We start from the raw sequence: 23,191 nt of genomic DNA, 5'->3' as shown, positions 1-23,191 counted from the left end.
AAATGTTTAAGTATTCTGAGAGTGAGGTTTTACTTTGGGGCTTAGGTTTTGGAAGAAGGTTTGTGTGCCAGATGAGACTCTGGGAAGCCACTAAGCCCCCTTTTCCCCCTCCTCCCTTTGAAAACCCCGTTTTTGGTGCTTCCCTCTCTGGTAACTCTGTATGTATGGTCAGGCAGTTGCATCTCTCTGTTGATTTGTGATGTATGTATTGTTTACTGTCAGGGAGTTGGAAGCACTGTCTGTTGACTTAGATTTCTCTACATTTTCTCCCAAGTTCAGGGTGCTGACTTTTTTCCCTGAACTAAGTGAATGATACATGTGCTTGATCAAAGTGAGGAACCTGTGATAGCAGTGCCCCCCCCCCACTCCCACGTATATAGGGGTCCTTACTAAAACACTCGTAAAAAAAAAGTTGTGATAAAAAACATATTTTACAAGATTCTGCTATACAATTCTATCACTATTATCCAAAATATAAAATGAGTATTTTATGTTTTGTATAATATGTATATATAATAAATTAATATATGTATTTTATAAAAATATATTTATATATATAAAATACAAAAAAGTAAAAATTGCTGTGCAGAATATGACAAATTCCAAATTAGGTTTTAGGATACTTAATTTGCAGTCCATTTGTAATACTGGTGGATCACTTTGAAAGGCTGTTTAGAAAAGTGCAAACTGTGTGTATGTTGGACAACTCCAACTTTTCTCCATGGAAACAGAAAAACCCTTAGGATTTGAAAAGTTAGCCTTACTCCAACAACTATGTAAAAAAAAATCCCCACTTTTGCCTTCTTTACATTACATTCAAAGATGAGTGTGGCTTTGAAAACCACTCAGTAAGGAATAAATGTAACAGACTAACTTGGGAGGCAACTGAACAGTTACTCCTATTAAAGCTTCCTTGCTCCCCATGTATTTCTTTCCCTTCTCTGTTTTTCTTTGAGTGTTTTTTTTTCTGGATCTCTTGTTTGCTCTCATCATTTTCTATCTTGTATTAGACGTATAATATATATTTAGAGCTAGAAAGGTCATTAGAAGACATCTCATTCAAATATCTGATTTGATAGAGGAAACTGAAGTTCAAGCAGGTCAGGAGATTTGCCCATGGTCATATGAGCAGCAAATGATTGAGCTGGGATTTGAACTCAGGTTCTCTAACTCCAAATCTGATGATCTGTCAACAATACCATTGTGCTATACATATTTCATTAACCCTTTAGTCAACTCCTGGAACTCAAGACCAGTGCCTTTTATAGTTCATAGTTTGTGGACTTGCTTCCTGGTCCAACTCTCCCTTCCCCACATCCTCAGCCTTCTTTGACTAAATATCCCACAAGGCTTTGAGGGATTTTTTTTCTCTGAAATGCCAGGTGCAGTGAGCGGGCTGGTGGGAGTTGGATTTTTTCCCTAAGGCTGAGTATATGCTGCATGGTGTGTCTGAATTGGGGGTAGGGGATGAGGGAGATAGTAATTTTTAGTTGAAATCATAGGAATCACAACAATAAAAAGATTTCCCCTCCATGCCTTGAGAGGCCTTTGGCCCTGGTCTTACCATTCCACTATCAGAAAATCCCAATAATGAGTACCAAGTTGGAGGAGAGATGGTTGGAGGGAGAGATAAGCAAAGAGGAGCAATGGTTGTCCTGTGTAGCCCAGCCAATTAGGGAGTACCAGGAAACATGTAGGAGCAAGATTACTTTCAGTATTAAGAATGGTGAGCAAAATTTTGATCACATTCCATGTGGACTCTTAGTAGCTCATTAACTCCTCTTTGCAGAAACAGCAGGGGCTTAGAAGTTTCCATTAGGAACTCAAACTATATTTCTTTCACACTGAGAAGTAGCACATGTACAGAGTATCTCTGCTACTACTTGCCAGGGTAGAAGCAGGTAGGAAGCATACTTCTGAGAGAGTGACGATATGTAATAGAAGCACCTTGGAGACCTTTGAGCATGTCTAAATGTAATGTAACTGGTTTTAATCTGCTAATCATGTGTTTAGAACACTGTGCTAAGTGTTTTTTACAAATATTATCTTATTTCATGCAAAAAGGTTTTTTGTATCAGAGACTTTTTGTAACTCTTGTGGGTAATATTTTTAATAATAAAGTAATAAAATAAAGAACTTGATAAACTATTCTATGACATTAAAAAACAAAAGGTTGAGGGGATGTTTAAATTACTTAACAACCAATTTATCTACCAGATACTTTAACTCAACATAATTTTTTTAAATATTAAAAACAACTGGGCTCATTTCAAATAACTATTGATCAATTTATTAAAACAGGCTAAAATTGATCTTACTCATAAATTATTAGCATGTGTATATTAAAACAGTATTTTGTTTAAAATACATGATAATTTTTATTGATATGTCCCTTGAAAGGCTGAATTTATATTGTCAAATCACTTTCAACACAAAGTTGATCAAGATTACCTAAACCAAGCCCAGGTGGCAAAATGGTGTTTATCATTTTTCTTGATCTCTGTGCTATGACTTCTTGGGGACAATTACTAGCAAAAATGGTCATATTTCAAATTCTAAAATGAATGTCATAAAGCACCTGATGATAAAGTCAATGGCCAGTTTTATGGTGACATTTGCAGTCAAAGATTTTTTTTCATGATACATCTGCTTTTGGAGAAGGAAGAGCTATTAGTCTAAGAAAAATGCATTTTCTCCCAGATCAAATGAAATGTCACTTTTTTTCATAGTTGAGAAAGTCAGTGGTTTTCTACAAGATGGGTATAGCTACAAATTATATATATGTATATATATATATATATTTGATTTACATTTTAGATTATGTATGATTTAACACATATTTAGTCATGGATTTCAGGGCTTTTTTGCATCTACGTGTGTGTGTGCGCATGCATGTGTGTGTGTATGTGTGTACGTATGTGCATGTGTACTTGTGAGTGTGTGTATGTGTGTTTGTGCATGTCTGTGTGTGAGTGTGTGTGTGAGTGTGTGTATGTGTGTTTTGTGTGTGTGTGTATGTGTGTATGTATGTGCATGTGTACTTGTGAGTGTGTGTGTATGTGTGTGTGCATGCCTGTGTGTGAGTGTGTGAGTGTGTGTGAGTGTGTATGTGTGTGTGTGTGTGTGTGTGTGTGTGAGTACCAAAGAGAGGGAAGAGCATCCATTCCTGAGATATGTCCAGGGGGCAATAAGATGGATTGGAGTAAAGCATCCGAGTACCAAATATAATGGAAAAAGCACTACTGAGTCAGTTGACTTAGGTTTAGATTCTAGCTCTATATAACCATGACCTATCCAACCCTGTTTGCTCATCAGTAAAATGGGGACAATATTATTTGTACTGTCTTCTTCAAAGGGTTGTCATGAGAAAAAGAAACTTTTGCAAAAATCGTAAGAACTAGATAAATGTAAGTTATTGATATATGTGGAATAATAGGGACAGAATTTGACTTCATTCTTATAGAAATCACTATATTGGATGAATGGAGAAGCAATCTACAGGTGAATGAACACTTTAAAACAGATTTCAAAATCTGGTCTTTGAGTTTCTTCCATAAGACCTGGGAGAATGTCTCTTTGTTCCAAATCTCTGCTATGCCAAGTTGTTCCTTTTCCTCTTGGCTCTTATGAATCCTAACACTTCCATGGGCATTTCTCCTTCCAGGAGTCTGTTTTTCTATGAAGTGGAAATCTGGCCTCTGTTTACTTGTTCCTTTGATCATGATTTTTTTTGTTGTTTTAAAAATTCCATTGATGATGGAATTTGAAGATGATTAACTCAGAGTCCCTATAGAGATTTTTGAGGGAATATTTCCTTGCTTTATGTTGATGCTTCATTCTTCCATCCTAATATGTGATAAAGGTTATTAGTACATTAATTATACCATTATTATGTTTAATTTGATCTGTTGTGGATGTAAGGTTTAAAAACATACTATTATAAGGTTTGCCCAGCAGAATAAATATGTGACACATACACATACATGCAAACACATATATGTATATATATTTTATATACATATGTGTACATGTTTTTATTGTGTTCATATGTATTTACATACATATATTCCTTACAGTAATCCTAAGGGAGTCACACGGCATTATTTACCTATTTTATAGATGATATTAAAGTAAATATTGAAGTAAAGAGAGAGGTAAATGATTTGCTCAGGGTTGTTTTCATAGCTGGTAAGTACTAGGGACACTGGACAATTGCTTATCCTTTGTTCTTGAAGAGGACCAATGAAATCAGGACCATGATCTGACCTGCAAGTGAATTGGATTTAAGTGAGGCAGGGTTGTGCAAATTCACCAGCCTCACTCTGTCCTCCAGAGTCATTGGAGTCCAGTGGAAAGACATAGGTCAAGGTGACTGGTGACCCCAGATGTAGTGGCATCCCAGATCTTTCCCCAGTTTCCTTTTGTCTGAGGCAAAGCCCATTCAGTAATTAAAAGGGTGGTAAGAATTGAGAAAACAATACCATAGTTTGCCTTCACAAAAGAATTAATTGGTAGGAGAAGACCCACAGAATTTCTGGCCAGGACAGAAACAATTGCTATTTACACTCACTCTGAGGCATCAAAACCCCATCAACCCTCATCTTCCTGACTCTGGGTCTAATCCTCACTCTATTATGCCACCTAGCTGCCTCTCCTTAAATCTCCCTCAGAAATTTTTCTCCTTGACACAAGGTACAGAAGAATTCTTTTGGCTAGGAATTCACCTCAGGATACCATCCATACAAGTCTGATGAGTAACACAGAAAATATACAGGAGGGGGAAAAAAGGAACAATTTACTTTCAATTTCAGTCTAAGTTATATTCAATATCCACACATTCTTCAAAATTGACTACTAACATACTGTTAGGGGAGCACATTGATAATGAACAGTATCCAATTGAAAACATTTTTCCATAGGAAAAATGCCTGGCATTCTGTGCTTCATAAAACTATTAAATCATTTGCAGTTTTGATCATCCTATCCTCCTCTAATAACTGACTCTGATTGAATCTCGTTCTTTATGCAAGTTTATGAAGTCTGACTAAATGTTTATAGATGATAAATTATGCAATTATACTTTATTATTTCTTCTGTTTATGCTTCATATTAGTATCCAGGTGTGATAGGACCAAAGATTTCACTTGCCCTCCAATTATATTTCTTCAAAGTGGAATATTTTGGTGGCAAAGATTTCCATATGACTTGATTGACCCCTTCCTCCCTGCAGCTTCCTCGTCACCTAAGGTCATAAAAGTCCAACCACATGAAGTCAGGGCCCCTCTGACTTGGTAGACATTGGAAGACCATATGAATCACCATGCCCTCACCTGATGACCAGATGCATTTCCATTTTAAAATAAGAAGGCTGATTTTAAAGGAACTAAAAGTTACTGTGTCCTTGTTCCATATCCTTGGTAGGGTTAAGTAAACCTCCTTTAATTAATTACTCAATGATTTATGAGAGTCTCATTTCATCCCAAAATTGAACCTGAACTAACAGGGTGCTGGTGTTAGACCTGCCTCTAGTATTTGGCACATTTATTAATTAGGGTGAGATAAGATGGCCTTGTATCTTACATTGAAGTCAAATTGGGGGAAAAGCACTGCAGATATAGAGGAAGGGAGTGAACAGAAAGCTAAACACTACATCCGGTAACAAGAATCCTTCTGTTTGTCTATTGGGGGTCTTCTCAATAGGAAAAAAAGCTGATTCTCACTGAAATGGAATGAACAGCTCAGTGGATGCTAGAGGATATTTCTTTAGAGGGTAAAGAAAGAGTCAAACACAAGTTTCCTTCATTGTCTTTAACCATTCTTACACAAGCTAGACTACCAGCATAATGTTACTGAAAGTGAATTGGCTCAGTGCTTTCAGAAACTAGAGAAAGATACTGATTTTAAGGACCATTCAATAAAATCTGAGGGATCCCTTTTGGTCCTGGTGGTCACTCAAGTGAAGGAATCTTTCCTGCTGAGGATGAGTATTGACAGGCAACTTCCCACCCCTAATATCAAGGGTTGATACATGGTTGAGCCTTCTCTGTTACATCTTTTGCACATGATCTGTGTCTACTTTCCCAACTTACATTTGTAATGATATGCAAGGTCTCCAAACAAAGGATACTGATTTCCCTACGGGATTCTAGGATTCGTTTCAGGGGTTGAAAGAGGAGTTTTAATAAAACATGATTAACTCCCAGTAGTATGTTCACCTTGTGATCATCAATTGATATCAATTTGTCCATCAGAATTATTTAACTTTTAGAAAAAAGCATTTACTAAGGTGACATAATAAGAGTAGTTAAAGACAAAAGAAACTTTGCCTCCCCTTCCCCAAGTCTCCAGCAAGTCCCAATAGAATCAAGGGGAGAAGGGTGCCAAATAGTATATGTAGCAAAAGGAGACCTTACAGTTGGTTGCTGGAACTGCTTTCCTCCCCTTCATGGAATACTCAGAAATTTGCCCCTAAGTATGATATGGCTAGGGTTTTTCTGCTACTGTCTTTGTAGTCTTGAAGCATTCTTTTCCCTAAGCTCCTGTAATGTGAATGGGAGTTGAGGATCTTCCCTGCCCATTAATAAGGCCTCATGTGGAGCCCATTAAGGGAAGCTTGCTTGAAGGCTTTCACACCTTTGGTAATTAGGCACTGAAGCACTTGGGTTGTGATGCCTGCTGGGTCTCTATATAGTCTGAGGTTAGTATTTTGTTTCAGGGCTCACTCATTGGAAGAGTGTTCCTGTGATTTGGCCAGATGAGAATCTGGGTAGCCATTAAAGAGCCCCTCAGCTTTGAAAACCCAGATGTTGATGCTTCCCTCTCTGGTAATTTTGTATGTATGTAATGGTCAGACAGTTGGATCTGGCCATTGATCTGTGATGTATGTATTGTTATGGTCTGCTGATCTGTGCTATTTTCTCTGCTTGTAATTTCTGTTTGTATTTTCTCTGAAGTTCAGGGTGCTGACTTTCCCCTGAAATATTTAATTTATGTGATTGTTGACCCCTTTAAAGTTACTTTCCTTTGAGAAAAACAGATCCAAGAACCTGTACTAGCAAGTCATTCTAGGTATGGTGGGTTGCTTGCCTTTATAGCTCCTAATGGAGATACTGCTTCCAGATGCCATTATAGAATGATGACAGAAAATATCAACTCTCAGAAGGCTTTGAGACTCAAGATCTTTCTTTGGTAAAGAGGGAGGCAAAAGAGTTGAGATTCTTGCCTCCCCAACAAGATCCCCTCTTAGGAGCTTAGCTATAATTGTCTTTCCCCCACCCTGGCCCTGTAAGGGTTCAAATACCCACTTCCAAATTAGCTTTCTGATTTTAAACCCCATCTGGTGTTTGAAGCCCTTCTAACACATCCTTTCAATAAATCCTGAGCCTGGTAATTATTTTTAAAAATTCTTCTGGTTTTGTAATAATTAACTTTGTCCATTGATATTCTGTTGATTTGCTTCTCTACCTTCTTTTGAATCGTTAGCTGTAGATTTATCAATTTTGATAGATCTTTCAAAGAACCAATTATTTATTTTGTTTTTTATTTCTCTCTATATATTTTTGTTTCCAGTTTAAATCTTTCTTCTCTATTTAAGAAAATCTCATCTTTTGTGCTTATTTTGAGTTTATTCACTGGCTTTCTAAATCTTAAAGAAATCTTTAAAAATATTCAGTTAGTTCATCTTTTTACTTTTATTAATATATGCTTTAGGGATATAATTTTCCCCCAAGGACTGCTTTAGTGCATCCTAGATATTTTAGTATGTTGTTCCATCATTTGGATTTGCTTTCATGGAATGATTATCACTCTCTACGATTTGTTTTTTGATCCTTTGTTTCCTAGGTTTTCATTGTGAAGTCTCTGTTGGGTCTGTGTCTTTGTGTGTGTGTGTGTGTGTGTGTGTGTGTGTGTGTGTGTGTGTGTGTGTATGTGCTTCCTGAACTGATTGTTATTTTTATTGCATTATGGTTTATAAAGGATTTCTGTCTTTTTGCATTTATTTATTATTCTATCTTATTTGCAATACCACTGTGATATAATGCATGGTTAATTTTTATAAAACTCCCTGTGGTGCTAAGAAATTTATATATCCTTTAACAGTCACATTTGGAAGATATGGTTTTTTTTCTTCTTTTTAGCTCTAGTTCTCTAGCAATTTGTTCCATTTTATATTTTCCCTTTCATTTGTCTTTTTGCTAGATTTGTTGCAAAAGGAGAGAGGGACATTAAAATCCTGTTGGCTGTGTTTTCTTGTAATTGAGTTAGTTTCTTCTTTATGAATCTAGATGCTAATGTATTAGAAATATTTAAATTTATTATTTATATGAGTGTGTGTGTGTGTGTGTGTGTGTGTGTGTGTGTGTGTGTGTGGTTCCTTCCAGCATAATGTTGTTTTCCTTGCTTATTTCTTGTGAATTTTTGTTTTTGCTTTGTCTAATAGCATAATGACTACTCCTGGTTTTTTTGGATTCACCTGATGAATATAAATTAGTTCCAGCCTCTCATTTTTATTCTCTGTTTATCTCTGCTTTTTAGGGGTATTTCTTGTAGGCAGCAGATTGTGGACTTTTATATTCCTATCCAATAAGTAATTTTTTTTTTTGTTTCATTGGATTGCTCAATGTATACACATATAAAATTGAATTAGGTTTATATTTTACTCCATTTGTCTTTAAAGTTGACTTTTTTCCGGAATTATATTTTTCTTTCTCTTTCCCAGTAAGCATAATGTTTTTTTCTCTTCCCTTATTTTTGATAAATCTGCTTTAAGACAAACCTAGTCCCACCCACTTTCTTTCCCTCACTCTTAAGTCTCTTCATTCCTGTTTTTTATTTATTTCCCTAGATTTAGATTTTTGCTTCCTTTGTCAATTCCTCTTATTTCTCCACTTTATCTTATGTCAGTTTTCCACTTCATTTTTTCTCTTAGCTTAGTAGTCAAAGAAAATATTCTCCCCTTTCAACTTATTTTGCTTTTTTTTCACCAATTTTCCACATCATTTTCTAAAAAATGATTTCCTTTCACCATTGTCATTATTTCCCTTCCTTTCCTATTTACTCTGGATTTTTATTCTTTGCTTCATGAACCTTATTATACTTTGGTCTCTGTATTACCCATGAAGTTAGCACTTTTATAGTATTACCTTGTAGATCTTGTCCTCCTCCCAATTTTTCCCCTCATGCCTCACTCTTAGAAATATCAATTTATGCAGAGCATAGAAGAATGGAAGTGTTGCCCCAATGGTAAGAATTTTCTGATCTCCCAAATTTTGTAGTTAATTCCCAGTTATTACCCTTCCCATGGTCATCCCCCACCCCAATGTGCCATGAAAGCTCTTCTGTGTAGTCCTGTCTTCTCAGTCTTATAGGTGTCAGCTACTCTTAGAAACTGATTCCCATTCTCTTGAGTCAGGATTCTGTACGCGGAGATGCAAAGCTTTCTCAGAAGTAATAGTGCCAAATTCCTGCAGATTATAAAAGTTTTAAGGTCACTACCTGCCATTGTAAAATATCTCTCTCCTCTTATAGGAGCTTTCTTCAATAAGACTCTCCCCATAGTGAATTGAGATATTCAATAAGCATTTTAAATTGTGTACTATGTGCCAGACATTGTGCTAAGTTCTGGGGATACAGATAGGTAAAAGAAAGTCCTTACCTCCAAGGTGCTTAAATCCAATGGGGAAAGACAGTACATACAGGAAATAAAAACATGACAGACCCCAAGGAGCATAATATTTTCTTCAAGGGGAAATAAAACAGAAATGTTGATTGGGGGGGGGGGGGGGAGTAGATTAGCCAATGATGCAGTGATGCAATGATGCAGTGAATGCAGGGTTCCTCTTTTGTCAAAAAGAAAAAGAGGCAACAAAGAAAGCAACAGAAAAGAAGTGATCCTAAGAGATTCTACTCTTCTCCAATTGCCTGGCCACCTTGGACAGAGGCACTGGGTCATAGCGGAGAAGTGTTGGAGAAGTACCAAGATAGTACAACCAGGGAGAAAGTGAAAAACAAATTCCCCTGTTTCAATCCCTCCCCTTTCCACCTCAGCCTTTTTCCTGTAGCCCATCTTTTTTTTTTTTCCCTAAGAGATGACAGAAATTATTTTCCCTTCATTGCTTATCATTGACTTGACGAGGTTACATACTTTACCTTCTTTTTCCCTTCTACCATTTTATGTGCTCTCATTCTGTAGTTTAGTTCCACCCCATCCCCTACCAAATTCTTCCTCCATCTCTTATTTCATTTAAGTTCAAATTTTACCATCATCTCCTCGTTTATGTTTAGAAAGAAATCTCTTAATGGTGTCTGTTATTTGTTGTCATTAATCCCATAGTTTTCTTTCTCTTCTTAATTTATTTTCCTCTTTTTTTCTGTATGATTTATTTCATTATTTGTGCCTTCATTGATTATTACATTTGTTTACCTTTTGTGGTGTTTATAAAGTAAACATCTGTTTTTTTTTTTTTCTAGGAATGCTTCAAATGCCTTTTCATGAAATGTCCGTATTTTTCCAATCATGATTAGGCTTAGGTTTACAGAGTATGTCACATTGGATTTGCATCTTGCTCTTCAGAACATGTCCCATTCCCTTTTGTAGTATCTGGTACATGCAGTGTCTGCCTTGCTAAAGCATAGAGGTTTGGATTTTTGTTAGTTGCTTTAAGTGGGGTCAGATGATTTAATGATTGATCAATTCATTCAATTTCTCTGACCTTTTTACATTGGCACCATTCAGCTATGTTGTATCTTTGCTGTAGTTCTAGCTGTATGCCCTATCATTCAGTCATAACTTTTATTGGTAGAATTGATGCTTCTATCTGTTATTTCTGTTTTACTCATGCTCTGGCTCAGTGATGTTCTTATAAACCCACACCTCAAGTTTCTCAATTAATCTTTTATTTTCTTGATATTTGACAAAGAATAAACCTAGTTAAAAGGAAAGAACATGACATAGAGAAGAAAGAAAATCTGAATGCAAATCTCTGCTCTAGTGATCAGCCAAGTCACTTTTCCTCTTTAACACTCAGTTTCTTCATTTGAGCCATGTTCCCAGTATGGGAGCCCTTTGTCATTCTATTTCCACTGACTCAGATGTTCATCTTCCTCTCATGTGTCTCTTCATGCTTCCTTTCATGTGTCTCAAAATTTTACCAAACTTTAAGACTCAACTCAATACTACTACCTCCATTAAAAACCGTTGTGATATTCACCAACCTCAAATCATCTTTCTCCTCATAATGCTCAAAGAAGGTTAATTCTTTAAGAAGATTTTGCTTGTCATATTCTGCTTTTTATTACAATTGGTTATCTGTATTAGCAGATTGTGAACTTCTTAAATGATAAAGATTGTCTTTATTCTTTTTTAATTTTGGGGGGTCACATCTGTGAGGAAATTGGAATAGAAAATTCCCAATGAGAAAACTCCCTCTCCTGAAACAGATCAGCACATAGCCTCCAACTTAGTGTCTCTGAGAGAAATTAGTGTGCTGAGAAATTGTGTCCTTCTGGGTCATGCAGCTGACATGTTGGGATCATAATTTGAATTCAGATTTTTCTGATTCTAGCTTTCTGATTCAGCTTTGTATTCACTATACCATGGATGTCTCTGCACCTCTTAATTATCTTCATCTTTTCCATAATGTACTGTCATACCATGCCTCACATATAACAAGTGCTTAGTAAGTATTTTACAGATAAATTCCTACAATTATAAAAGAGTTGTCACTTAAGTAAGTTGATTGTTATTGTGAGGGTCTTACTATATATCTGAGCTTTGATAGCGAGATCCTATAGCAAAATATGGAGCAGAACTCAGTGCCTGTGCTGCTGTCTTTGATATTACTCATAGCCCAGAATACTTTTAAACCTCCTTAGAATCTAGTTTGTTAACTCTGTGGTTTGTTTGAAGACCTCAGTACTCCTCCAAGAAGTCAAATCTTTGCTTTCACATTATACAGCTTAACTGTGTTATAGCTTCAGTCTAGAGCATGATGAATGAAGGATATTTTGATGTCAGGTGGTTCAGAATCACTTAACAGAGGATCTGCTTTGCTTGAAGTCTACGTCCTAAAACTCAGGAACTGTCAGGCTTTAGACTCTAAAAGCTGGTTCTTAATATCTGGCTTCCAAGTGGAGATAATCTGTGACTCATGCCCCAGGTTCTTGGCTCTCCAAGGCACTCCACTCGCTCCATCTTGTTTTGAATTGTGCTAATATGGAGAACATTAGATTCCTTCTTATTTTGCATAAACTGTAACTCAGTTAATATAAGTGCATTACGCTTTTTTGTTTCAGTGAGGAAAATGTTGAATTTGGAGATACAGGAGCAGAGTTAAAATTCAAACTTGGCTACTTGGGGGGGCTTAACAAGTCAAAGAACTTCTCTGATCATTAGTTTCCTCTCTAAAAAATGAAGGGCTTAGATTAGATGGTCTCAAAAGTTCCCCTCCTCTCTAGATCTGTGATTTCTAAGACATCTATGATTTACTAAGTGTTTCTTACCCCCCTCCCAGTTATCCTGTGATATAAGCAATACAGTATCACTATAAAGGGCTGCATGTTATACTGGAGAAGGTATTGTATTTAATGTTCGGAAATCCAGGGTTCAAATATTACCTTAAACGTTTACAAGGTGCATTGTCCTGGACAAATCGGTTCTCTGAGATTTGGTTTCCTTATTTAACAAAAAATGTAAGGGTCACCACAATAACTTCTCTACAGTACTCATTTTATGGGTCAGGAAACTGAGGTTCAAAGCAAGTTACTCTATGATCATATAGCTAATAATTGCTAGAGTTGCGATATGAATTCAGGTCTATAAACTTCAGGTCCACTGACTTTCCATAAAATCATTTTGTTATGCTACTATTCTCCATTAGCATGGATAATGGAGAATTTATTTTATTTTTATAAATTGTTATATGTGCAAAATTTTCTTGACCTCTTATGATCATTAGGTTTCTATGGTTATGGAAAAACTGACTTTTTCCTATCTATGGACCATATATGTTCTCTCATGTGCACAACACAAATGACCAAGTGTAACAGCAAGCACCCTGGCACACCCAGAATGATCTGCTATACAGGTTCTTGGATCTGCTTTTCTTAAAGGAAAGCAACTTCTAAGGGGTCAACAGTTTTTTTTTTTTAATTACATCTCCTAATTTAGGGGAAAAGTCAGTACCCTGAATGTCAGAGAAAATATAAGCAGAGAAAGTAGCATAAAGAACAAAAGACAGGGTTCTGACTTCCTGAATCAAAACAATATTGTTATACACTTTACATCCACCACTGGATCAAGAGAGCCTTTACATCTGAGCAGTCAGGCATGCACTGTCCACACAGCTACTCAGAATAGGGAATCAAACAGTCCTTCTCATAAGCAAGTCCCCAAAGCAAAATACCAACACTGTGTGTGTGTGTGTGTGTGTGTGTGTGTGTGTGTGTGTGTGTGTGTGTATTCTACAGGATCTGAGCTGACCTTTGCTAAATTAGTGAAAAAATCTACAAAAACAATGAAACATACCTCTTCCCAAATGGCAGTGAGATGAGGGGAGAATGAAATGCTCCCTTGACACATCAGTGTTAATGGTGGAAGTCAAGTTTTCTGTCTGGTAGAGTTTTTCTTGTGTGGTGTTGTTGTGGTTGGTCATAAGGGAAGATTCAGTTTTGGTGAAATGAGTCAGAAATGACTTAATTTTAAAGAAAAAATAGACCTCAAAATGAATTTGACACACACATGCACATACACACACACACACATATATGAAATACTTGGAGTAAAGCAAAATAATTAGATTTTTTGACTTATGCAAGACACCTTATATATTTTAACATATTAAAATTATAACATGCACATATATCCTATAGTACTTGCTTGTTTTTACATGATTTCCATTATTTCAAAAGTTTTTAGCATATATCTACAATGAAACCTCATTTTTATCATATTAGATTTTAACTATACTTTTGATGAACAGTCACTATTTCTAAACCTAGCCTTGATTATGGTCCATAAATTTCCAAAGAGGTTAAAATAGGCAAGTTTCCAGGCCGCTGAAGCATGTTTGTCTCCATCTCCAATAAAATTCTTCACTTTCTGTGATATGTGAAATGGTGCAAAGTCATGTTGCAGTACTCCATCTCCATTTGGAAATTTAGGTAATTCAAGATAATTCTACTTTTCTGTTTCTCAGTGTATTTTTTGGAGTTGATCATTTCCTTAAAAGAGACAAGACTTCTTGGTCCTTAAAAAATAAGCAATGGCCCAAAATTTCCCTTTGCATTTATATATTAATATGTTGCAGTCAGTTAAAAGCTTAGATATTACAGATTCACCTAGGTTTTTGTATATAGCTTTGAATGAAAAAGTGAGTTTAATTGGTAAAAATGACCTTTTCAATCTTCAGAATTCCAATCTTTAAATTGCCTTGTCCATAAAAGACTTTTTAAATTCCTAACAATGCTTGGCTGATTCCCTACCCCCCTCCTTGGTTTGTCTTCTCATTGTTCTTGCAACATCCAAAAGCCCATGTTCCATTGTGGCAATTGGTAACATCCCCTCTGAGTGCCAAGGTGCCCTGAGGGGCTTGCTTTCTGGAGTTTCATTAGACTGTTTGCAGCAACAGTTTGTCGATTTTTAGCACTGTTTTTCATTTTTGCTCACACTTTGCTCTTCAGTCAGAAAGATATTGTTTCTTTGCGGGCTTGAAAAACCCTTGAAAGGAAACATTTGACTTCCCCACATCAATAAACAATGTCATTTTTCTAACAATCATTAAAATGTGTTCCTTGAGAGCTATGGTTTCATTATCCTTGGAGTAATACTCATTCTTTAAAAACACAGACAAAAACACAACAAAATATATCAATGAAACAAATGTAGGGCATGGAATCCAGGAATCAACCCACAGAGAATTAACTAAAAGTAGAGAAATCAGCTCAATCTAATCTCATCTGGTATTCTGAGTCAACCTATTATTATTGGAAGCATGCATGTGATCTTTGCTGTCACAGAACAAAATGACTGCTTGTTGGAAGCAATTTACATGCCAAGCCACTTGACAGGATTAAATATTAATGACAGAACTTTAAAAACAAAATAAGCAAAATAAACATAAACTGGAAAACCAAATGGAACTGCTAATAGAAAGCATGAGTTTAATGGGTAAAATTAGGATCAGGGCATCCCATGAGCTATATGTCACAAAATATTAAAGAAATCTGTAATGTTCCTTAGAGGAGAGACATTTAATTGTGCTCTAAAAATTATATGTGTGTTCATATGTATATATCACCATTATTATAACCTTGTAAAAACATTATGGCAGTCCATAAAGGCATGGTTACTTTCTTTGCAATTATATAAATAGACACATGATGAAAAGAGAGCTGTCATGCAATATGATGAGTAAAAGAATCTAAGAAAATGAAACGTTCTTGGGGGGGGAGGAATTCACATCCATATTCTTGAATACTTCATAGGAACACATGCATACATGTACACATACACACACACAACAGAAGCAAGCAAAAACAAATCAAAGAACCTCTGGATGGGAATTTATTTCTTGCCTTCCCCAAAACCTGAAATTCAATCTGCTTTAGTATCTAGACATTTCCAGGACTCTGTCCATGCCTTGCTTATAAGCTATGATGTGAAATTTGCCCACAGTTCAAAATAATTCAGTATCTAGGAAATGGTTGGATGTGGCACTACTCATTCCTGTAGTTTTACCCATGACTGTAGTGGCTACCATATAATAGAACACTAGCTGGATAGGTTTCCTCCTATTACAACTGAAAAGAGATTAAAAGTGAGTGATTATAATTAATATAAGGAAATAAAATCATAAATTGAATCTATAATTAAGATTTGGACAACAAACTGAAAAGAAAACATGATGACAAAATAAAACATTGATATCTTTTACATTCTGCTCCTAAGAAATATTGGGGTGTACTCTGGGTTTCTCTTTAATTTTGCCTTCTGGCATCATTGCTCTATGTCTTATCAAAATCACTTTCATCCTAAATTTACCCCAAGATACTCAGTGATTTCATTTTTTTTTTTTTAAAGTTCTACCTGAACTTGGTCTCCTTAGGTCATTTCATGGTTTATTCTCCCTCTTATCTTCATCAACCCTTATTTGTTTTGCATCCCATTTTCTTAAGGGTTTTATTTCCCAAGGTGATAGCTAGTTCAAACAATGAGTTGAGAATATAATGTTTTAAAAAATGGGAGCATACACATGATCATTGCTGTCACAAAACAGAATAATTGCTTGTATCACCAATGTATCCCTTCTCTCAAGACAATACACGTGTATATATGTATATGCACATATTTCAGCAGTAAAGGAATGGATATACTTCTGCAAATAAAAGGCTCTGAAATAGTAGGGTGGGTAGACAGGGAATCTGTGGGACTCCTAAAATCACCTAACATAGACGGTCAATAACTTAGCCTGTGCGATAGGTTGTCTCTGAAAACTCTAAAAGACCCAGAAAATGAATTCTAAGTCTGTCGATGCTCAGGAAGATTTGCTAACAGTTCTGTAATTTAAATCCCAGACACTTTCTACCAAAATCTATATTTTTCTCCTTTTATCTTTGTGTTTGGTCTTTTGAGTCACAGATTTTTAACGTCATTTGTGGTTGTTCATGTTCTCAAAGTTACTTGGGGGTCATAATTACTTTGCAATTACAATATCCCTTCAATCCTCCCTTGCTTTTGGAAATGTTTTATTTTTGTTTCTTGAACTTTTCGTTTGGTGTATAGCACTAAACAACACTACAACTCGTAACCGCAGTAAATTACACATTGTTTCTTGAATGATTGAATTCCATGAATGTCATAGAGTCTATTGATAGCGGAATAAAATCATGTACTTAAAGAAAAAGTTGAAGCTGATGATAAAACAGACTCCTTAAAATAAAGCAAAAGTTCCATCCCTTTGCATATGGAGCCTGCGTTTCCTCAATCCCTAAGTTCTGGGACAGTTGAATACTTCTGGGGTTCCAACTGCTATTTTGTATAATAAGCTACTCAATCTACAGCTTATGAGCCCTGCTTGCAACACTGGTGGCCCTTTTGTACTACCAGCTTTCTTGTAACTGAATTCCAGGCAGGTGCTTTCACATGTATTTTCCCTTTTAATGAAATTTCTATTATCCCTTTAAATTTCTTACACAGAAAGCTGCTGAATTTATGAATAGACTTCTGAGGGATATAGTTTTAGTAGTAAATATCCACTATCTCACCCATTCCTTACACATATTAGGACAATATTAGACTATTTCTATACACATAATCCCTTCAAATGAATTTGAGCCAAATAGTTAATAAGTGTCTGATAACGGGTTACTAATTAATCTCTAGCTGTGTTTTGACTTTATTATGGCATGGGTCATTTGATTGTATTTTCTGGTCAGTACTATTGAATCCTTTGGTCACACTGATACAACTTTAAGCGATCACGGTACAGCACATAGTATATAGGAAATGTAATCAGCAATGGGGGTATTTACATTCTGTTTCTGACATTGATTAATTGTGTGACCATGGGCAAGTCATTTAACCCATCTGAGCCTCACTTTCCTCCTCTGTAAAATGAGAATAACCTTGAATATTTGTTCCTTGGGAGATTCAAATGAGACAATGGGTTTTGTAAACTTTAAAATGCTATATAGATGTCAGCTGTTGTTGTTAAAGTTATTATTTTTCTTTTGAGATTAAAGACCTGATAAAATGTGAAAGGAAAGAAGCTTCCTAACAGTTAAAATAGTTAAAAGGGTCACAATAATAATTTGTAAAAGTATATCTGAGTCTTTCAAACCTACATTATTGCCACAGTAAAATACCAAATAATGTTATTGGCCTTTCTGGTGAGAGGTTCTTTAATAACTCTGACAGGAGTCAGAGAACCCCAAATTACTTTCATAGTAAGACAGAAAATCACAAGGTAAGTGCTAGACTTTAAATAGTAAGTTAAAAAAATGGACTCAGCTTGATATAGACAGGTCTATAAGAATCTTTAAAATTCTTTCAATGTTCCTGCTGTGAGCAAGAGCAGCCCTAAAACTGTGTCCTTTTGGAAAGAGTTGGCACTAATAAGATATGACTATTTTGAGCATGTGAAAAGCTAAATTAATTATTAAATCATTTTTAGCTATTTCAGACTCACTAATATTATATCACACATTCTTTGACAGAGCTTCAATTCCTGGATCTTTGTCAGGAGGTTAGTCATTTGGTCAAGAGAAGCAGCTTGCAAAGGTGCGATAGCAAGAGAATGAGGTAACCTATTTAATTTCTGCAAATAAGTAGAATCCTTCAGTTTCTTATTCATTTTAAAATGGCACCAGGTTTGAATGGGATTTCTATCTTGCTTCTTTCTTTTATAAAAATGTAAATTCTTATCCTCGAAATGTTGTATACCCCCCAGGAGCCTTCTTAAACTGGTTAATTAAAAAGTGAGTGCTAAGAATGAAAGCAGAAGGAAATCTCCCACATGTATTTTAGTGATTCATGATAATAATGTATACTACAGAGCATTTTAAATTTGCAAAGCATTTCATATATATTATGATTTGAGACTCCTAATGCTCTTGTGAGTAGATACTACAGGTCTTAGCCACATTTTACAGATAAAGAAACTGAGGCTCACAGAAATTAAATGACTTACCCATGGTCACACAGGGTCAAAAGTGTTATTCAAACCCAGGTGTTCCTGTCTCTAAGACCAGACATCTTCTATGTGGCATATATTCAATAAACATTTTCTACATTCCCAAAGTATAAAGATCCTAGATGAGGTCCTGGGGGAAATAAGAAAGTGACAACATTTGACTATTCTCTGGAAGTTTCTGAATTAACGCCAATTACAACTTGTATATAACTAGTAGTCCTTCCTGTAATCTTCGACAGGGAGTGTACCCAATATTGTGGGAGTCTTTTCATGGTTCAGGTTGTAAATCCATAATGTAGTTTGGTGCCACATGTCTCTCCTTGATGGCATGATATTGGGTGGGTGGGTGAGATTTAGACATCTTTTAGTTTCTTTATTTTGGAAAATGGTTTTTCACTATTAAAGTGCTCTAAGAAATGATGATAGAACTAATGTCTAATTTTTCCCACTTTTTAGCATCAATAATCATTTTAAAAGGTCATGTTGGACCTGTGCTAATTGTGTGCATCACTTCTCATCTTTATACTTCCAATTTAATAGTGATCTTAATTTTTGCTGCAAAATTTATGATTTGATTGCCCACCCAAAATTGATTCTGAATTGGTTTATACATCAGTTAGCCAGCTATCTCCTATTTGTTTTGCACTAGCCACTTTCAGCTTTTAATGATGTTTTTTTTAGTATCTTGCAAATCTCTCTTTGAAGGTATTCATGATATACTCGTGATTATTCTTAAGCAGTTTACATTTATTTAACTTTTTTTTAATTTCTTATCCCAATCTATATTTTATAATACAGTTTTTTTCCATGCTAACCACTTAAAAGGAGTCACCACATATTAAATATATGTTGAAATGTTTTGAAGGAAAGTGATTAGAGAGAAAAGAAGGATCATTGATGACCTCTATTTTCTTCCCTTAATACCTTCTCTTTGCAAACTTATTTGCTTTCATGGGTTCAGTTGTCATCTGTTTTTATATGACACCTAGATCTATATATTCAGTGATAATCACTTCTGATCTCTACTTGCTGAACAGTTTTACCTAATTTTCCACTTATCTTCTTTAACTAAAAATGTGCATAGTGGAAACTATTGTATTTTTCTCTACATTTTTATAGGCTCCAAACTCCCTCTTTTCTTCCAAGGGTATCACCATGTTCCCATACACATATGTTCATGATTTTGGATTAAGCTTGACTCTACCGTATTCCTACACTTTCTCCCATAACTCTTATACAAATTTTCTCCCTAGGCTGTCTAGGCTGTCTCTTTTCTAATCTATCCTCCACACACCTGCCAAAATAAAGTTACTTAGACAAAAATCTGGTCACCCCTTTCCCAAGCTCAAAATCTTCATCATATTTTTTGCTCCCAGGCTAAAGTAAGAACTTCTTAGTCTAGCAATGAATACTTTCCACTATCTACCTCATATACAAAGTGCCAGTGTTCAGCCACATTTCTCCTCCATTCTAAGTCATAGCCATGATTACTACTAGTGCATGGGGAGAAAGGGAAGACTTCAGTGTTGACCAGGGCAAGTTGCTCATTTTCTCTCAGCCTCAGTTTCCTTATCTGTGGAAGAGGAATAATAATAGCACCCATCTTTTTGAGTCTTTTTGAAGATCCAATGAGCTAATAAATGCCAACTTCTTTGTAAAACTTAGAGCACTATGCCATGAAACCCCCAGTACTCAGAATCCTTGCTCTCCTTCAGAACTCAATTGGAATTCCTTCCCTGATCCCCCAAGACTTGGCTGTTCTCTCCCTCCTCGAATTACCTAGAACTCTAGAATAGTGGGTGCCTTGGAAACAAATATCACTTTATTTACATATAACAAGCCAAAAATGACTCTAATGGTAAAAAAGGGATCTTAACTTGAGAAGTATTATCTAAGCAAGTCAGAGAACTCTAAACTGCTAACAAGGGACAAATAGCTCTCCCTTAATGGGTATTCACAATACTCACTTCTCATTTCCCATCAAAAGCATATCTATGGTCACTATCTCTCATAGTCACAAAATGAAGAAATTTTCAATGACATAAAATTTTTTTTGTGGTTCTTAAATTAACCTAGCAATCTATTATTAGAAAAATATAATGATCCCCTCCAAAATATTCCGGAAAAACTAATGGCTTTGATGTGAAAATTAAAATAAAAAGACCTTTATTGTGTTTTGTTTGTAGAATATTTTTTTTTTTTTGCTTCCTAGTATACTTGAGGAGTATACTCAGTGAATTTGATGATCTATTTTATTTTCAGTCAATGTAGATATGGCTTCTTACTATTTTTTAAAATGTGAAATGATATGCATTCCTGCCAAAGAAACCACACATCTGTGTTGAATTTCCCACTAAAAATGTTGATGGTTATGAACAAGTTCGTGGTGAGAGGTTATTGTTAACATAACAGAAAAGTGGTTTTAATGTGAATTGGACCAAGAAATACTTTTAAAATACAGGCATAGTCAATGCAATGTGGGTAGTGTAGTGAAAAGAACCCTGGGCTTATATAATCAGGAGTTGTAATGCTAGCCCTGAACCTCAATTACTGTGTAACTATGGGTATCTATTAATATCATAGTCTCATTTTCCTCATTTGTAATATGTGGTACCTATATCCCATGAATAAATGTGAGGATTAAATAGAGAATATATACTATATATACACACACACACACATATATATATATATATATATATATATATATATATATATATATATATATATATATATATATATATATATATATATATATATATATATATATATATGCAAACCTTAAAATATTGGCTAGCATAAGGGAAGCTGGGTGGTTGTAGTAGCAAGCACAATGACACATCCAGGATGGCATGCTAGCACAAGTTATTAGATCTGTCTTCCTAAGAGGAAAGAAACTTTTGAGGGGTCAACAATCTTCTTTCATCACATATACCAACAGAGAAAATACAAGCAGAGAAATAAAGACCAACAAACAGGGCTTCTTACTACTTAATTAGAAATTATTTGTGAGTAATGGACTAGATATTTAATTTAGCAGCAAAATGTTTTCTTTCCTTTTCAGAAATAGGTTACAGAGTAGTTTGACTATTGAAATAGGAATGTAGGACCAGAAGTTGTTACTTTTCTTCAGTTTCATGATCTGTAAAAATGAGAGGATCAACAAAGTGAGTTTTTGAGATTTCTTCCAGCCTTTAGAGCCAATGTTTCATTATTTTATTCCATCTAGTTATCACTCAATCACTCACTCAATTTTTTTAATTCTTCTGCTAAGTGTATTTAATTGTGTTAAACACCAAACATTATGAATCAAAAATTAGGTTATGCCTGTCTTCAAAGAACTTATTAGTGGGGGAAACCATGAATACAATTTAGAAAGCAGGAGATTTACATGCATATATATATATATATATATATATATATATACATATATATATATACACACATATAGTATACATACATATGAATATGCCTGTATATACATATTTTGCACACATAAACATATATCTACATAAACATGCATATTTATACATGTATACATACACAGAAATAGGACATTTGTGGGTGTGTGTGTATAAATAAAATTAATTTAGGGTGAAGTTGAGGGCAGAAGCAACTGATGACTGAGGGAGGACTGGGATAAGAGTAGTGTAGAAGGTGGTATTTGAATTCTTACCTTTAAGAGATCTAGGGATTCAACAAAATAGAGGTCAGGAGGGAGCACATTCTACACATGGAGAAAAGGGATGGATGTGGGAGAAAGAATGATAAGTAGGCAGGTTTGGCTGAAACATGGTGTATGAGAGGAAGTAGTGGTGTCTGGGATGGTAGACTGGAGTCAGATTGTGAAGGGTTTAAAATGTTGAATAGAAATGTTAATATTTTATTGTAGAGGCAGTTGGGAGCCACTGAAGCTTTTTCACCTGATGAGTAACCTAGTCAAGCCGATGTTTTAGAAAAATCATATCCAGAGCTGTGTGAAGAATGGATTTGAGACAGTAGCTACTTGAAGCAAAGATACCATCTTGAATGCCCTTTGACTTATACAGGGGAAATAGAGTATTCAGGATATGGAGCAATCCACTTAACCTCTCTGAACCTCATTTTCTCTGTTTATAAGATTAATAATCTTGAATAAACTATGTTTAATCTCTCTTCCACTTCTGTATCTTTTGATCTCATGACTTTTTAAAACTTTGATCTCATCCAGGTGCCATTGAGAATTCATAAGTTTTAAAAAGTTTAAAAATGAATTCTTTACTTAAACATGATCTTTAATCAACAGAATTACATTACGATTGCAAAGATGTTTGATGAGAAAAAAATGACAGAATAAATATGCATTCTTTAATGGAAATTTTACACTGATTGACTTCATGACTCTGCTTCATAGTCCAGTTGATATTTGAGTCAAGTCAAATTTTATGCGAAGGCTTATTACGTGACAAGGTGAGGAATACAAAGGGATTTGCCTTGCAGGGTCTTTCTCTAGGAACTTGTCT

This window comes from Notamacropus eugenii, chromosome 6, assembly GCF_028372415.1.
Source record: "Notamacropus eugenii isolate mMacEug1 chromosome 6, mMacEug1.pri_v2, whole genome shotgun sequence".
NCBI classification, from domain to species: Eukaryota; Metazoa; Chordata; class Mammalia; order Diprotodontia; family Macropodidae; genus Notamacropus; species Notamacropus eugenii.
This window is presented reverse-complemented; position numbering follows the sequence as displayed.